This window comes from Meleagris gallopavo, chromosome 4 (genome assembly GCF_905368555.1).
Source record: "Meleagris gallopavo chromosome 4, MGAL_WU_HG_1.1, whole genome shotgun sequence".
Lineage (NCBI taxonomy): Eukaryota > Metazoa > Chordata > Aves > Galliformes > Phasianidae > Meleagris > Meleagris gallopavo.
Window position 1 is genome coordinate 13,411,294 of NC_139407.1, and position 14,870 is coordinate 13,426,163.

The 14,870-nt window shown below is 37.4% G+C and overlaps 1 long non-coding RNA gene across 1 annotated transcript in view; it reads left to right on the top strand.

The window, feature by feature from the left end:
- Positions 1 to 14,870, top strand: part of LOC104910546 (uncharacterized) — a 157,309-nt gene that overhangs the window by 20,943 nt on the left and 121,496 nt on the right. Inside the window, exon 2 of the long non-coding RNA XR_014882839.1 lies at positions 820 to 904. This is a non-coding gene — a long non-coding RNA (uncharacterized LOC104910546). The remainder of the gene's footprint in view (positions 1 to 819; positions 905 to 14,870) is intronic.

Consider the following 14,870-nt stretch of genomic DNA (forward strand, 5'->3'; position numbering starts at 1 on the left):
GGTTTACTCATGAAAGGTTTACTGAAAAGCGCCTTTTGAAAAATAGTTTTGAGGGAAGTGCGTCTTCTCTCATGTACTTGAGCTCAGTTTACATAAGTTTTTTCCATGCATTGGGCAGTGGTGTCAGTATTACTTTTATTTGCATATTACTTGTGGAATTACAGAGGTATTTTAAGTTCAAGGTGTGGCAGGAGAAAGAACCATGGGCAGAAGCCAGCTCTCCTGTGTATGTTGTATTTTAGAGGTTTTTTGATAGAAGGAGAATAGAATGTATTTTGTGCAGAAGAGCAAGTTTATCAAGACTGTGATCTCTTCCTTTCTTAACTCTCTCTCCTTTGTTCCCCTCTTCTTTCAGCTCATTTTTGCAAGGGAGGTTTTATTCTCAGACTGCATTTTATTCCTCTTCTTGCAGCTTGCTGGCTACAAAGAGGAAAAAGTGATAGCTTTGAAATAAAGGTAATGATAGGTAATGGTTTATATTTCTCTGCCAGTATAATCAGAGAAAAGCACTGAAAGTACTTTCATATGATAGCTCTAGTGCAAAATAAGGTAAGCAGGTTAAGATGAACAAGAATTAATGGTGTAAAGGAAGAACTTCACTGTTTTATTATAAGGCTAAAAGATAGCCTAGAATTAGGAATTTGCTTTCTAATACTTAGTGGTATCTTAAACTCTCATCTGAATCTTTTTTACAGCTCTTTTGCAGATTTCTTTTAAATAAACATGCTTAAAAAAGAAAGTAACCTAATAACCCTGTGTATGCTCGTATTTACAGTGGATAGAATAAGCAGTTAAAGTAACTTTGTTTCTTCCTCATAGGACCTCTTGGATTGACACCTTGCTTAACTGAGTGGTTGTGTTTTACTGAATTTTTCCGTTGCTGAAGAATCCATCAGAGCCTTTGGTAAGCTATGCTGTTTTCTGAATATATTTATTTACTGCCATGTGCAGTAGCTTTATGTGTATTTGTTTTATTGTGACTTTTAAGTTATGATTCTACTTGGCATCTTCTAAATTGTATAGACCTATGAATATATCCAGTGGCACAAACAGGATTGACTTCAATTGTGGATTTTGCTCTTGACTAGTGTGGAAAAATACCTTTGTAAAAATAGTCAGTTGCTCTGAAAAAAGAAACTCTTTTCACATTTCCATGTCATCTTTCCTCATGAAAAATGAGAAGTGCAAGTGGTCCTAACTATGTCAGTGATCATATGTGGTAAGATGCTCTAAAGGTGTCATGAACTATTAGTGTTCCACAAATTCTTCTTCCACCTTTATTCTTTCATTTTCATCTTTGTATTGTATTAGCTTTTAAAAGGTCTGGTTTGTGCCCAAACTGACAACCCTGCAATGCTTTCACATAGCTGCTTACCTGATCTGATTATCCTTCTTGTAGTTGCAGTTTCCATTTGTTGTATTAAATTTTCCAATTATGTAGTGTTTAGAACTGTGGTTTAATTTTTATGTGCTGTTGTGATCTATGATGTATATGATTAATGCAGCTGGTGGTGAATTTTCCGTGTTTAAACAAAAATTCAATTGCCGTTCTTCTAAAAGAAACTTGCATTTGGGAGGGGATTTTGGCTTTGGAACAAAATTAGAAGCTCACTCTAGAAGAGCTGATGGTGAAGTGATTATAGTTGTCTGAAGAGTCCGAAATCCCGAGTCCCTTGGTATGCCTTATTCAGATGAAGATCTTGCTTTTTGGCTTCACACAGGAGACCAAACAGATAATGTGACTGAGAAGTCTCTTCTTGAGATATTGACTATTAATTGGGTAGGCTAGGCTTTTTTTTTTTTACTTTATCTAGGGTTTTTTCTGTTTTTCTTTTTTTAAACTTCAAAAGGCTGTAGTTTTATCCTGCTGTGCTTGATCTTCAAAGAACTTTACTGACTTCAGATTTGATACTATGTGATGCCAAACACATTCTGTAAGGTGTTGAGTACTTCTACCTCTTGCGTTTTCACACTAGTTGGTCTTGTTACCTAATTAATCTAGTTCCTGCTGGGATCTCTTAAGTATAAAATTAGTTCACGTACATTATACATTGTAGAATCTAATAAGTACCTTTTACCATTTATTATGTCATTTATTTCTTAATATGTTGTCATAACCTTTTTCTTTCTGTTTTTTTTTCTAATGCAGATAGGAACACTTTAACTTTCCGACCACAAATAATACTATTTCTTACTCATGCCATATGATTGTTCCATTTAGTACGTATTCCCACACCAATTATTTTACTTTTTTTTTTTTATACACTGAACTACATTTGCCATCTGCTGGCCTCATTACCTAAATTACCCAAATCCTTTGGAATTTGATTCTAGTATTCCTCATTATTTGCTCTGACTCAACTTTAGCATCGTTTTAAAATCTGGAGATCTCACTGTGATTACTATTCTGTAAATCAGTGGCATAAGTAATGATCTGACAAATACATTTAAGTATATGTGATTCTTCCCTTTTAAGTTTTAAGGTAAATTTTATACTCAAATAGACTACATTAGGTCACTCTGCATTTGATCTTTGATGAGATGTATGCTAAAATTTGGTTCTGCAGAGCACTGAGATGTATTGAAGATACTCAATGTCTTCCATCCTTGTTGACACTATTTCAGCTATAAGATGCTTGTGAATCACTTCAGTTTCCCAAAACATCATGAGGAAAAGGAGTATTTCTTTGAGGACACTGACGCAGAAAAATGTGGCATATCTAAGGATGTCAAAGACAGCAGTATCACAAGCAAAGCTCCTGTCTAGAGCTTGATTTGCCAGTCAAAATAATCTGCTGTAGTATTGACAATGAAATCTTATGTTTTCCCTCTGACTTGGCAATATTCATAGGAAAGGCACGTGCCAGCTATCAGTTTAAAGAATATAAATGTCAAGTAGGTTAACTTGATACTGATGAATGCATATTTTTATCCATAGTTCATTATTGATTTGATTTTGAAAATTAACTTTGTGATAGGTCTTACTGCACTTGGCAGTTTTGCAAATTAAATTAACTGAGGACACCTTTCATGGTGTAAAGATATCTTACAAGTTAAGTAATTAATTTTCTAATACCCTCAATATTTGCTACTAGTCAAAAGCTGTCCTTGCAAGGAAGAACACAAAGGGTGAAAAAAAAGCATCAGTCCTTACCCCAAAAACTGACTTGAGACTTGTATTTAAAAAATAAGTCAAAATCCAAAAATCATAGAATCATAGGAAGGCTAATCTCATGGATAATTGAGCTCTTCCCCCCTCCTTCTGGGCAGGGTTGCCACCCAATAAATCAGGCTGTCTAGGACCCCATCAACCTGGACTTGAACACTGTTAGAGACAGGGCATCCATGGCTTCTCTAGGCATATTGTTCCAATGCATCATCACCTTCTGGTTAATAATTTCTGCCTAACATGTAACTTGAATCTCCCCTCTTTTAGATTAAAGCCATTCCCCTTGTACTGTCACTATCTGCCTTGTAAAATGTCTGTCTCCTTGTTTATAAGCACCCTTTAAGTACTGGAAGGCTGCAGTAATGTATTCCCAGAGCTTTCTCTTCTCCAAGCTCAACTAGCCCAGCTTCTTCAGCCTTTCTTCATAAGAAGGACGTTCCAGCCTTTTGATCGTTTTTGTGGCCTTCTTCTGGACCTGCTCCAATACCTCTATGTCTGTTTTGTGTTGGGGGCTGCAGACCTGCACGTGGTACTCCAGATGGGGCCTCACAATGGCAGACTAGAAGGGGACAGTCGCCTTCCTCTCACTACTGGTCAGTACCACTTTTGACACTGCCCAGGATAGAGCAGGTCTTCTGGGCTACAAGAGTAAACTGCTGGCTTATATCTAGCTTTTCATCCACTGGGACTCATCACTTTTCAACTGTTTGTAGTATTTAGTGTGGAATTTGAATATTGCACCTGTAAGAAGCCTTGTTGACATGTGTTTTGTTCTATGTGGAATGTGCCTTCAGCCTTGTTTACTGAGAAGAGCAGTTGCCTTCATCCTTATCTTGGCATTGCCAAAAGAAGGTGCAAATATTAGCAAATCTTTGTATTGATAGAACTTACCCAGATTCCCTGAGGATTGTGGGCTATTCTGCCCATTCTTTTCTGTAAAAGCTCAGTTATTTTTATCACACTACTAACTCACTGATGGTCTTCAACACTGTAGTTTCTGTGCCAAATTGAATGACTGTTAAGTTTCTCCTGCTGATTCATTATGGTTTTCTTGTATATTATGTATGCGTGTATGTGTTCGTGGGAGAGTGTGTGAATGTGAGTACAGTAATGCATAATAATGTGCAAATACTTTATTAAAAATTAGCATTTATCTGCTTAGTTACATAATGGGAAGGGGAACCACATTTATTTGGCTTATTCATTGAAGACTTCTAACAAAGTAGCTGTAAATGTCAATTGAAATTAAGCTGATGTGTCTGACTCTTTGACTAGAATAATTTGCTTCTCCCTCATTCTAGTGTTCACTATTGACAGGTGTTGCCTTTTTTTTTTTAAAGGTAATTACAGGGGAAATCCACTTAAAGTGCATTTTGTTGCCTAAATAAATAAAAGATGGGCTTACGAGGCAGAGGCCACTGTCACATAGACCTAAATACACCTTTTAGCTTTTATATACAATCTAGCTAAGTTAAGGTTTATTATAGAATCAGAGAATGGCTCAGGTTGGAAGAGATCTTAAAGATTGTGAAGTCCAACTGCAACCTAACAACAGTACCCTGACTCTACCAACCCTCTGCTAAATTGTGTCCCTGAGCACCAATCCAAATGGTTTTTAAACACATTCTGGGATGGTGACTCAACACCAGGCATTTTCTACAGAGGCATTAGTTGTTTGCTTCCTCCTGTTACTTACCGTGGAGAACATCCTTTAAACTTGCTACCCAGTAAATTACAGCTCTTCACAAGCTATGAGGTTGAACAGCAGAAAAGTTAGCTGTTCTTAACAGATGTTACTGTCAAAAGGATGTCTTTTTTTTTTTTTTCAGACTAAACAGGATGTCAAGTACAGTTTTTCTCATTCAAGCAGAAAGCATTAATATGAATAGAAGTGCCGGTATAAATGTTTACCCTGATCTTTCTGTTAATGTAGGGAGATTATGAAGTTTTATTATCTTAGCTGTGTTGGTTTCCTTATCATTAGTAATATGCATGGGAAACTGTACCTTCTGTGTAGACTGATGCCCAATGAAAGTACTTCTAGTCCCAAATCGAACAACTTTATACTCTACAGTTTTGCTGTGTACTGAAGTACAGGGAAGTATCTGTGTGTGGGGCAAGTAGAGATCGAGGCTCACAATCTGGTTTTGTTTCTCCTCTTCAAAGCCGTGTGCTATTCCATACCTCTCTGCATCTGCCTTTTCAGTACAAGAGCTACCTGTAGTTTCTGGGCCAACCTGTAGGCACATCAGTACTGTTTTGAAAGGTGAGAAAAACACAGCCTAGATTGGGCTTCACAGATGACTTTTGATGAACTTTAAGAGATAAAAATAACTTCAACTTCATTTCAGATTTGAACGTATTTAAATATGGTATTCATTTTTTTTTAATGATGAGTGTATCAGGTAATGACTTCACTGAATCTTATTGTCTAAAATTCAGTAATATTGTATATATCAGGAAATAAGGAACGGAAGAAGAGGTCACGGAAGAACAAATGCCGTAATATTTTTTTTAAATTCCGGCATAGAAATCACAAGGAATTCAAATGGCCTTTATTTGATGGAAATTTAAGTTTACTTCTGAATAAAAGTTTTTATAATGACTTATGATATACAGTAGTTGAAGAACTCCTGAACTGATTTTATTGTAAAAGCAGTTTTGCGTAAAGCCAGTCATTACAGTGCATGAAGTCTGTCTTTTGTTTTGGATTTCACTGTTTTTCTAAATCCTTTTTGCTACCTGGAAGAAAAATAAAGGGAAAGACAATAAACATGTGTTTATTTTCAGTACCATTTTCCTTGTAAATAATAATGTTTTTGTTAAGCAGTGTTTGTTATGCATGACAGCTCTGATGCATTGTAAGATTTGTTACAATCTTCAGTTTCATGTAGCAGATCAAGTGTGAGCTTCCCAACTGTGCCTTATTACAATTTGTTTGTTTTAAATAAAACAAAAACAACAACAAAAAAAACCCAACCAAGACAGGCTCAGGTGCTGTGGGGACTGTACGTAATGAGGTCAGCTGGGGACACGGCACTCTAGAATACCTGGTGGACTGAAGAAGTGGGACTTAGAAGGTGCTTGGCATCTGTCTTTGAGTGATGCTGGTTATGGGAAGTAATAATTTGGTTGTTTCCCAATGGGCACTGAAAGATGTTTCACAGGAATAGCTCTCTTCCCTTTCTACATGTGTTTGTTTTCTTGTCTCTCAAAAGTAACATTAACTTTTTGAAGAGTAATTGTGCTCTATGTATGTAAACTCCTGGTCCTAGGGAAATTGAAACTGGCATTTCAGAGGGAGGACAAGGCATTATAAACTCCTGACTCTTTTCCCCACTAACCACAGCTATTGTAGCTGAGGTCATCCAGCTAATAAGCAGCAAGAGCACATCACAACTGAGACAAACAAATCAAGCAAATGAAGCAGCTGATAAGAGACAACCACTGAAGAAATTAATTGGTCTTCTCATGACTTCTTTAATTTCATTAACAGTGTTGTTTGTTTGTTCTACTTTTTCTTCCTTTAAGTTTTTTTTTTTTAAAGGCTTCTGTGATTTCTTCATGTGCCTTCCACTCCCAGGAGTACCCACATACATTCAGATGGGCATTTTATGTATGACTTGTCTTCATCAGATCAAAAGACAAACAGATGATATGGACACGGATTAAATGGAAAGGTCTCAGCCTCTTGTATGGAAATTAATTTAATAACGAGATATATCTTGATGACATGCATTTCTTCCTAACAAAGCCAGACCATTCCTCTCATAAGAAGGTTTTAGATGAGATCTGACTCCCTAGTTACACGGTGTGTGGAAGGTGGGAATTGTTGCTGCTTTTACCAAGTTAGCAACGTTTCTGGCTAGTTCTTGATAAATGCTGATCTAGCCATCTCTTTCCTTTCCTACTACTTGTGGCTCACTTCTCCGTGAGATGCTTCAGCATTCATTTCCATTGCTCTGGTGAAGAGCTGTGTCTGGTTAGTCTTCCTTAAAATTTAAGTCTGCAGGAACGTAACATTGTGACAGGACTCCTGGTGTTACGATCATATGTGTGCTCATAGGATGAGGTTGACTTTGTTTTTTAAAATTTTTATGTAGCATTACTTGTAACTTTAATATAACATAATTTAAGTTTTCTGATTGGAAAAATTTCCAGTTAGAGTGCAAGTAAATGTTTATTTGTTGGTCTTATTTATGCTTCTTGAAGTAGAACCAATGACCAAAGTTGCTGTCACATGTATCTCCCATAGCAACTTGATAATATTCCTTTCAGAACAGCTGGGGCAAGTATCTGAGTAGATCCATTCTTGCTGTTCTTAATCTTGCTGTTCCTTTGGAAATAACGAGTTGATTGCTTCATTGCTCTGTGCTTCACTTTACTAAGGAATCTGAGTGAGAAAGATGTGAAGGAAACCTGCATGCTATGTGGGTAAAAAAATAATTGGTAGCATTTTCCATTCCTCCTTCTACAATAGAAGGAACAGCAAAGATTCAGTGGAGACTTTAAAAAAAAAAAAAAAAAAAAAAATTGTTACAAGGTTGTGGAAAAGGTAATTTTGTGAACAGCAAGTTGATAAAAGGCCAATAAGCAAAGATTTGTATCTGTGCCTCTTGGGAAGAAAAAGAATTGAGAGAGGGATCCAAAGGAATTGCCATTAGTAACACAGAGGGGGGATAATATTTTTAAAAATGGAGTGCAAATGATGCTAAGTTTATTTCCTAAGTCAAGTGCTGTGTGCTAATGGTGAAGAACTTGACTGAGTAGGGGCATGGGGGAAGGAAGAAGATGAATTTTCAGAATAAATGGAAGTAATCATTAAAGTACAAATGTTATCAACCATACAAAAAAAAAAAAATTGAGACTAAGCAATTGCAACAGAGAAGGAATATCTTGGAGATAGTTGAGAGATTTCTGATTTTTATTTTATTTTTTTGCTGAGCATGCAAAGCAGAAGCCAAAGAACCAGAAAAATGTAGGACACTATAACAAGATAGAGGCCAGCATCTTGGCATGATGTAAAACCCTGGTTTTTTACACAGCAGGCAGTGAACTTCTGAAATGTTGTTATAAGGTGCTTGGGCAAGTAGAAAACTTCAGCAGGTCTAAAGTACATGATGTACAACAGGTCAATAAGTAAATACTTAACAATTAGAGATATATTCTCATGCATCCCTAGTAAAATGCGTTCTGATGCTGGAGAAGTATTAGAGGAATGGGTTGTAGACTGTGACAGGCTTGCTTGTTTTTTTCTAAATAACATTCCCGAATATCACTCTCATGGACAAAATCCTGGACTCGATCATCTGATGCACTAAGACACAGGCACAGCAAGAACAGAGGTGCTACTGAGAGGTGGAGTGCAGGAGTGCTAATGGGTATCTGGGGAGCAAAAATACCGGATTTGATAAGCTGGTGGGGAATGAGACAGGATTGTTTTGCAAGTTTGGTTGTAGGAAGGAAGGGCATAAAGGTGAGCCAAAAATCAATGTAGTTAAGTGCAAGGTTTTGCACTTGGATTGAAGTAATCTCAGATGCGTATACAGACGGGTAGAAAAATTGCTTGAAAGCAGTTCTGTGGATGAAGAACCTGAGGCTCCTGGTGGATGAAAAACTGAGTATGAGCCAACAGTACGCTCTTGCAGCTTGAAAGGCTAATGGTATTCTGGGTGCTATCAGAAGTGTGTGGCCAGCTGGGACAGGGAGGTTGTTGTTCCTTTCTACTCTGCCCTCATGAGGACCCAGCTTCAATACTGCAACCAGGTCTGGGATCCTCAGTACGGGAAATATGTGGAGCTGTGGAAGGTCCAGAGGAGGGCCGTGACAATGATAGATGACTGGAGCACCTTGTCTATGAGAGCAGGTTGAGGGAGCTGGGCTTCTTCAGCCAGAAAAAGAGAAGGCTGCAAGAAGAACTTGTTGCAGCCTTCCAGTATTAAAAAAGGGATTATAAAAAGGAGGGGAATCAACTTTTTACGAGAGTAGACAACAATAGGATGGGTATTAAGCTAAAGGAGAAAAGGTTTAGATTAGATGTCATGTGGAAGTTCTTTACAGAGAGAATGGTGAGGTGCTGGAACGAGCTGCCCAGAGAGGCTGTGGATGCTCCATCCCTGGTGGTGTTTGAGACCAGGTAGGATGGGGCCCTGGGCAACCTGGTCTAGTACCAGATCTGGAGGTTGGAACTTGATGATCAGTGGGGTCCCTTCCACCCAAACCATTCTGTGATTTTTTTTTTATATGTAGCAGAAATTGTGCCTGTGGCAAATTTGCCCTCCTAAATAAGCTATACACATAATGCAAAATGCTGATTGGTCCATCTGACACAAAGAATAGGAAGAATGAGGTTCAGAACCTGAGAAGGAACAAAATTGGAATGTGATAGATCTCTAAGCAAATTTGCAACTTTTGATATGTTTAGCTGTGGGAGTACCTTGATTTGCCTAGAAGAAAAAAACCGATAATCTTTAGGGTTGGATTGCTGCTGCTAAGATTTTGGGACTAACATATTATCCAGATGATTACTATAGCTTAAAAACTTTCTTTGCGAGCTCCACTAACTGACAGGCTAATACAAAGGTGAGGAAATGTGGCTTTAATTTAATTAGTCTTCCTTAGTCTTGTGTGCTCCTTGTCTTATTGTAAATTAGACATGTAACTACAGGACGTTGCTTCTCTTGAAGACCAGAAAGAAACAAACCCAGAGTGATGTATATTGGCTGTGGGTCAGAGCTATTTTTGTCCTCATGGAAATGGTATGAGCAGCAGCTCCTCCCTCAGCTTCTGTAGCTGGACAGGTAGGAAGAAGATCATCAATGATGTTTCTAGTTCTATCTCATCATATCAACATCTCTGAACGGCTGGTTTATCTGCTTCCTGAGAATATACAACCTTAGAAAAGGAGGTTATACCCTTAGAGGTATGCAGAAGACTCCTGTGGGGTCCCTAACCTGCAGGCACAGCTGCTCAAAGCAAGCAGCTCTGCAGCTGATGTCTTTCTGACCTACCTCTGTAAATAAAGAGTGAGAGTTCATGACACAATCTGTTGTTAATATTTTCAGCTGAACAAATGAAGATTACAGACTTTCTGAAGTTTCTAAGGTGAAAAACAAATGAGGGAGTCTCATGCCATTATCTCGAAGAGCAGACAGAACAAAACTGTACATGATGTTCTTTGCAGGACCTTAAATGCAGATGAACTTGAGTTTCTCTCTTTTGAGTTGTATCAGAGATCTTTGTGGTTGTGGTGATATTTTCAAGATGTTGTAGTCTCAATCCAGTGTTCAACATTAGCGCTGGGAATGAAGGAGAGTTAGTTCTGAGATCTTGAACTGCATTCCTCTTATATGTTGGAGGGTTTTTGACTTCACTTTTCAGGCCACAGACTCTCCAGGTCACCTAGAACAGCCCTGGAGAAGAGCTAGAACATGGCTGAGCTTTTTACATATCCACAGTGTTAAATGCAGTATATCGTGCATAGACAGGAGATGGATTTTATTGTGTCCCAGTAAGTTTAAAACTCTCATGTACTGTAGTATCTGGGGGACTGCTAAGTAAAGTAGCAGTTGTCACTCTAATTATTAGTATGGTAGAGTCTGAAATTGATTGAATCGGGGTGGTTCAGCAGCTAAAGTCTTGAGACTCTGTTCTTGCACTTCTGCCAGTCTTTTTATATGCGGAGCTTTATTGGAGTTAATACTGCAGAAGAAGATTTAAAAAAAAAAAAAAGAAAAGAAATGTGAAGGTAATAAGGTGTAAGTAAAGCTGCAGTTCAAGACTCTGCATGAAGAAGATATAGGAATGTTCTATCTGTACCTTACATGTGGATTTTAACTGTCACAGAAATATGAGATGCTAATAAATGTGAGTCCTATTTAAAAAAAAAAAAAAACTAAAATTTTATTTTCACTTTATATGCTGGTCTTTTCAATCCTTTTTTTGAGGAAGCTGTGAAGAATTGTATGTTCTTCTCTCTCCTTGCTCTAGTTTACAAAATAGGCTATGGAGAAGCTGATGGTATTCTGTGCATTTCTTCAGTACAGCATGGGGCCCACACTGTACAGTGTGGAGTACTCCTTCTGGAACAGAGGAGGGAATCTGGAAAAGCTCCTGCAAGGGCAAAGAAAATTATATCTGCTACAAGTAGGAGGCTGTGTACGTGGGATTTTTTTCTTAACTTTTTTTTCTTTCTTCTGCTAATAGTAGATTCTGTGGGTGTACAACTGCTGACAGTCGCATATAAACGCTGCTGCAGAATTCTGCTATCCCTGCTACAAATTTTAGGCCTGTTGTGCTGTAATTTCAGAGTTTCTGTTTTTGTATGTCCAATTATAGATCTTATTTTGGTGTTGAACTTTCAACAGGTGGCTATAGTAGGCACAGATCTAGCTGTCTTTTTATATATGGAATCATAGAAAGCAAGCAGCAGAGACAAAGCTTGGTTGTAAACTGATTGTGATTTATTCCCTTTTTCTTATTAAAGAAAAAAAGCTTACAAATCCTGATGGACCTCTGAGGAGAGATCTTAAAATGATATGAAAAAGTATTAGTGTTCCGTACTTACACTATCATTGCAAATATGTAAGAAATGATAAACAGAAGTTAATTGCATTGTAAGTGTACATAATCTCATGAACTGTTCTCCACTGAAGTCATAATTAACTGTCTGCATGCACAGAGCTGTCCAGTGACGTTTCCTAGCAGCACTTATCAAGGATTTGGCACTACGTTAAAATGCTTTACACAGAGCCAGTTAGAAATTGTGATTTTCTTCAAACAGTACAATAGTTTTGTCTGTTCTGATTAAGAACCACACTTATTTTCTAGCTTAAGATGTAGTGACAAGTGTCAAAGCAAATTTTTCATTGAATGTGATACTGAATCATCTGTACTACTTGTTAGAAACAAAAGAAAATCATATTACTAATGCAGCAAAAAGAAGATGGGTGTTGTTGTTGTGTCCATTACATGGGATTTGGGAGAGTAAATTTGAAAGCTGTTTGATTAGAATGGTTTGATCTCTTTTGTGCCCTACCTTTGGGAAGAGGGGAAAAAAAAAATTCCGGTTTTGTATTGCATCTTCCTTTAGCTAAGTAATCAACAGAAGAGAAATAAATTATATTAAACTTTCTAATGCGAGGTGCTAATTTAGACGTGGAACAAAGAAATGGAAGCATTATGTAGGTAGTTCAAAGGTAACCTCTCTAGTGATTGTGTAAAATTTAGGCTTTAACACGACTATGCTCGTGAAATGCCTTCAGATATCAGCCCACATTACAATCTGCTGTTTTGTTTTGAATGAATGTCGTGACTTGAAGTTTAAGTGCTAACTACAGATAAGACTGATCAAAGTACTTTAATGATCTCCTTTTTCAAGTTAGCTGCTGGAAATACTTTCTTTTAATTTGCTGAAGTCCATTGAGAATATAATTTTATTTTGCTTTACATAAAATTAACAAACTTGTGATGTTCAGGAGCCGGTGCCAAAATCTTAATTGAAAGATGTTTTTTTACGATCTTAAGCATGTTGCTAGGAAGAGGAGCATCCTGTCTGAAATAATTTTATCTTTGATCTTTAAATACTGAGACAAATTCAGTTGGAATACTTTGCATGTGTTTCAATTGTTTATTTTCTTTTCTGTGCTACTCTTCTAATATATTATCCTGTAACACTATTATTTTAAAAGAGTGCTTGCTAGTTTTTTTGTCCCAGAGCATTTATTCTGTGTAGAGGGGTGGAGCTGCTTTCTGTTGTTTGTCTACAGTTTCAGATTTGGAATACTGTATTTGTGTCAGCAGTAGTAAGATCAGCTCTGCTTGAATAACTTAACCTTTATGAAATGCCTGTCTAGCTTCTGGTCTGTAGGAGTGCAAAAGTTTTCTGCAGTGGAATTGGTGTGGCTTTACCATGCAGAAAGGGGATGTGTAGGAGGACAGGAACTGAAAGATAAAATCCAGAGAGATCAAAAGAAGGATATACATAACTTCGTTAATAATAACTTAGATCTGAAATAGCATCTTTTTGATCCTGCGAAGAAAGTATTGGGTTGTGATGGGAGGTACAGGCTAGCTGAGCTGTCATTGCATTTCTTCTGCTCCTTTCTCTGCTATCCATTGTGATAGGTGGATGTAAAGAGCAAACAAATTTGGACTTGCTCTGCTTCTCAAAGCAGGCCATTTATGAGCTTGTTCTGGTGTAAAATGAGTGCCGTATCTCGTGCAGCCTTTTGAGGATATGGTGAAAGGGCTTGTATGTATCTATACACATACATTCTTGTAAACATGTTCAGAAAGGGAACATAACTATTCTGATTTTCTCTACTAACAGAGCTACTTATATAAGTTGGGCTGGGAAGGGAATCTGAAGCTCTCAGACAAATTTGGTGGTTTTCACTGTTCATTACAGAAGTGTCACTACAATTAAATAAAGGATGAGGAATTTTATGTGTGGTTATCATGTCAAACTCCTTGAAGAGAACTAAATCTAAGAAGATGCTACTGTCTAAGTCCATACAAGCAGTACTGTTTTCCAAGTTAATTTTTGTTTGATCCTTCATACTGTGCTTCCAAGTATTTTTGAAAAGAAAAATAAGGATTCACAGCTTTGCACTCCTTAATAGTTCAGTTTCTTTGTGCTGTTGCTTTCAAATAACCCGAGTAGTAGTTGACACATGAACCTAGTTGGCAAGGATGCCAGCGTAGCTTTTTCTTGACTATGATACTAAATCAGTGAAAGCATTTCCTTACTATCCAGATTTTCATTGTTATTTGCTATAGAGTCGCATCAAAATGATGCTAAAAGAGTACAGAAATTAGGTCTACTGTGCAACCATGTTTGCAGATAACAGCTTAATTCATATGTCGATGATAATTTCATAACTATGTATTTTATTTGTAATTAGCAATTTTTATTTACCTTCAGTATTTAATATTAAATGAAAAGGTCTAGAATGGAATGAAAACTGAATTCCCCCCAAAAAACATGCAATGAACTGAACCAAACCCACACAGGTAAACAAATTCCTCCAGACATGAGCAAATTCCAAATCAAATTTAAACCTGAGATAACTGGATAGTAGACAGAAATTCCTTTGCACTCAGATCTGCTACAGTCAGGGCAAAGCAGTTCTAGAGACTAGACCCAGCTTTCTCCGAGATATTGCTTAAACACAGGTTCCGTGTTTGCTTTTACAATGGAAACGTGCATTGGGACTCGCAATCACCCTCCACCTGTCCGCTCCTCTTCCTTAAGGAATCTTCTATTTGAAGGTGTCATAGACAGTGCTGAATGTTGTCTGATGCAGCACATTTGTTTGTGAGCCAGTACAAGGACAAGTCTGAAATCAGAATATTGGAGCTCAATGCTCAGCTTCAGTGCAAAGCAGCACTCATACTGCTTGCACATTTGTGTACATCTCTTTCTGAATGAACTGCACAGTGATAGTTCTTTGAGAAAGTGAGTGTGTTCAGAATCAAAAAGGTGTGAAAGACATAATTTAAAAAACAAAACAAAGAAACTTGTGTTATTTGATTGGGACTGTACTCATCCACTCTTAGGGGATGTTGCAGTTAGGAGTGTTAGGGTCTAGGTGTTCCTAAACTTATGCATACTAGAGCATTCTGACTTGTGTTACTATTTCTTATCACTTGGTATCTTCATTTGCAAAGTTTGCTTACCTATCTTGCTTTCAAGGGTAGC